The sequence below is a fragment of the Lactuca serriola genome, chromosome 9 (assembly GCF_051521515.1).
Source record: "Lactuca serriola cultivar US96UC23 chromosome 9, Lser_US96UC23_V15, whole genome shotgun sequence".
Taxonomy (NCBI): Eukaryota; Viridiplantae; Streptophyta; class Magnoliopsida; order Asterales; family Asteraceae; genus Lactuca; species Lactuca serriola.
Genome location: NC_136416.1, coordinates 67435064 through 67439355, shown reverse-complemented (window position 1 = coordinate 67439355; position 4292 = coordinate 67435064). Strand labels below are relative to the sequence as shown.

Here is a 4292-nt window from a genome sequence, read left to right as displayed (position 1 = left end):
ATCCCGATGATATTCTTTAGGCTAGGTCCCTTGTGAAAAGTGTTTAGGGACGTAAAGTGAGGATAACGAGAACGGGTAATCAGGGTTATTGTTGATTGGTGAACTTAATAAGTTTATTATTATTGTGGGTTGAAAACCCTATATGCTCACCAGGCTCCCAAGCCCGACCCACTCAGCTTTTTATGTTACAGGTAGTGGACCCCGAGCATAGTCGGAGGACGACGAGAGATTTTTGGATTATATGCCAGTAGTTGTAAATAACTGTTGAAAGGCTTATAATGTCTTGTTTATGTTTTTGATCTGTATCGGAACATGACATCCGAGGTTTTGATATATATGGAAAATATATACCTTCTTAATGAAGGGTTTTGATAAACTTTTATCATATGTTGTTTGGGGACCAATTCCGCAACATCTTTTGAAAAGATTTCTCTGATTTTATTTTAAAAAACATAAATTAAATCTGTATTTTCTGGCCGAGAAATTAGGGGATGTCACATTTGTTGTATCTCTCACTAATCTGCATCTGAAATTCATTTCCATGTAGAAGAGTAAAAGGTGGGAAGTAGGTGCAATTAAATGGTGTGACGGAAAGGGATAGAGGAGGATGCGATAATGATGGTGAAGTGGGGGGAAGTCGTTCATGATGGAGGTGGGGAGAGTGCAGTGCAAGGATTGAGGCAGGGTTGTCGATTTGTAGTACGAGAAGAAGGATGGAGGGGCATGTTAGTCATTTTACGCGCTTTTAATGTACTTTCTAACAGAGTTAAACAAAAGGACGAAAACTGCAATAATTGAAAACCATAGGGATGTGACTTATCAAAGTTTGGACTAAAGCTGCGAATTTAAACAAACCACAAGGACCATTTCTGTTACTCAATTAGTAATTTACTTTTGATTAAGGGATGTGGTTAAAAAAAAAAAAAAAAAAAAAAAAAAAAAAAAAAAAAAAACTGACTCCAATTTTACCTTTTCTTTTTTATATTGCTTGAAACCATGAATGACCTTAAATTTTTTGACAAATTCAAGTCAACATCAAAATCTTGCGCAAAGCTTCCGTCACAATCTCATTTTCTGTTTACCCTAACAACCTTTCACCATGAAAACAAACCTTACAAATACACCTTTTCTTCAAGGCTTTCAACCCACTAAAAAAATGGTGAACACAAAAACCCAAATCAAGAAAACCCAGCAGCATTCTGGAGAATTAATTGGTTCGAACGATGATCTTCTAATCGAAATCCTTCTCAGGCTGCCAGTCACCTCTGTTCTTCGATGCAAATCCGTATCCAAACACTGGCATTCCCTTTTGAGCGACCAGCGTTTCACCCTCCTGTATAAAAATGGTTTGATCTCTCCTGGCTTGTTCTTTCAAGATCTGTATGTTCCATTTGACGATGAGAACAATAGCCCTCCTCCTTTTCGTAATCTCGACTTCTATCCTGATCATCGTGGTATTAAAATCATCCAATCTTGTAATGGATTGCTTTTTTGCTGTATTACGTATTCAATCCCACCACCAAGCAATTTGCGCTCATCCCATCGGTTCCTGGAGGCGGAAATATTGTTCGTAGAACTATCTGTTTTATGGGTCTAGCATTTCACCAAACAGATTGTCCTCGCTACAAAGTTGTTTGCATTCGTTATATTAAACGTGATGAAGATCGGTTGCAAATTCAAATATACTCATCGGAGACAGGGAAATGGAAGATTTCAGAACAATTTTTCTCTGCGCCTTATCATACAAACTTCAGAGAAGGAGTTTATTTGCATCAAGCGATTCACTGGGTTCCTTCCAATGGTAACCCATGCTACTTCAAGCTTGAGACAGAAGAGTTGAAATTCTTGCCATCGCCGGTTGGAGTTAACGGGCCTATTTACTTTGGGGAGTCACGAGGTCATCTGCATTTGGTGTCGAGGAAGTGGGCTGATCGTGGTGAGAGACATTTACAGCTGAACGTGTATGAGATGTTGAACGATTATTCTGGGTGGTTTCTCAAGTATCGAGTGGAGCTTGATGAGCTTCTGAATGCTTATCCTCAGATGATCCAGACGATCAAGGTGATAGGTAGAGACCAAGATCCGTCGATTCCACAATTATACAATTATTCTGTGTTAGATGTGGTTAGGGGTGAAGAGGATGATGAAACGTTCATGGCGATTTTTATTCCCGGGAAGATCATAAAGTACAGTGTATATGACAAAAGTTTCAAGTAGATATTCAATCTGAGCCCAATAATCTATAAGTCGCAAGTTCATCGCTATATTGAAACCTTAGTTTCTTTCTAAAACATCCAATATTTGTGTGTAAATTTCTGAATTCTGTCAGCTACTAGCTATTTCTTTATCAAGAATATAAATTATGAAAAATATAGCAGCGTATCCTTGTTATCAATAACATGTTTATATTATAATGTATAATAACCAAGGTAAAACATAATAATTGCTATTTCCCTGTAATTAACCTATGGCATGGCAAACCTCCAAGAGTGTCACTACATGAAAAGAAAAGAGAAGATCCTTTTCATATCAACATGTATATCGTCTATTTGTTTCTATGTGGGGTTACATTATCTTGTTAGATTCATTATCTTAATCTGTCATTAAGATCATATAGGAAAATTAAGGCTGTTAAATATGTACAACGGAGAACCAACCAACATGTTACCAACCTAATCAAAAAAGTTGGTTACCAATATATTTGGTAACCAACATGTTTGGTTGGTAGTAGGATACCAATTCAGTAAATTTGGTACGGTAATGATATTAAATTTTAAATACCACGGTATATCATACCAACCAATTCATATATATATATATATATATATATATATATATATATATATATATATATATATATATATATATATATATATATATATATATATATATATATATATATATATATATATTCACACACACAAAATGGTATTTTTAAGAGTAAATTACACGAATGGTCCCTATGGTTTGGGTAATTTGCGCGTTTGGTCCCTAACTTATTTTTTTAACTAGAAAAGTCCCTACTGTTTATTTTTGTTACGAGTTTGGTCCCTACTGTTTGTTTTTGTTACGCACTTGGTCCCTGTCTTAGCTAAAATGACTATTATTTAAATAGGAAAAAATGGTTGGATAAGTACGATAAGATGATGAGGATAGGGTTGAGGGTGTATTTATTTAAATAAATTAAAAAAATCAAGGGCAAAATAGTCTTTTTAGGCAAGAGAGGGACCAAGCGCGTAACAAAAACAAACAGTAGGGACCTTCCGAGTTAAAAAAATAAGTTAAGGACCAAACGTGTAAATTACCCTAAACCATAGGGACCGTTCGTGTAAGACTTTCAAGTATAATTTGGACATTAAACTTAGTAATAGTTATTACCACAATAGATTAAAAAACTGAAAAGTTACTTATTAGAATTTTTTAGTAACTAGAATAGATAATTTACTAATTTATATTACTAGATGAGATAAACGTCTCATATTGTTACTAGTCTTTAACTATTACAATTAAAAATTAGAACAAAGTTGGTAATATATCATTACCAATTTGTACCAACCAAACTTGTTGCTAGCCAAACAAGTTGGTACCAAGTATAGTTGGTACGGTACTGGTAGCAAAAAATTTATACCAACTATAGTTGGTACGGTACACAGTTTGAGTAAAAATCAACTGATACCGTACCATGTTCAGCCCTAAGGAAAACCACATCAAATAATTTCAATGTGTTAGGAAGCTAGCTATAGTGTCCTAGTTTGCTAATTAAGTTTGAAAATTATAGATTTTGAGTGTGTTAAGAAGCTAGCTATAATATTACACTTTGTATTATATCGGGAAATAAAAGATGTTCTATCCCTTACTGGTTTCACCATGGTTCTCAAATTCAGAGGCATGTAGGGCGTGTTTCGCACGGAGCTTTTAGAAGTGTTTGGGAGCTTCTAGTTTTTTGCTTTTGACAAAACTCTCTAGTTTAAACAAAAAACTTCGTTTGGTGGTATGAGCATTTAGCTTTTAGTTTAAACAAAACGCTCCAAATCTAAAAGCTACTTCATATAGCGTTTAACAAAACGCTACTGAGCTTTTGAAATCAATTTCCATAATTACCCTTAAAAATATATTTATTTATTTATTTATTTTTAATCCGTTGTCCTTTTATATAATTTTATATATTTCAAAAGCTTCCAACTACTTTTGTCAAACACTCATATAACAAATAAAAGTTACAGCTTCTCGCTACTAGCTACCCGCTACCCGCTTTCAGTTAACAGCTACTTTTTCCAAACACGCTCGTAATA

General features: G+C 34.6%; 1 pseudogene; it reads left to right on the top strand.

The window, feature by feature from the left end:
• The first annotated feature begins 1156 nt into the window (after positions 1-1156).
• On the top strand, positions 1157-2290 carry LOC145075790 (F-box protein At5g07610-like; annotated as a pseudogene).
• Positions 2291-4292: the final 2002 nt, after the last annotated feature.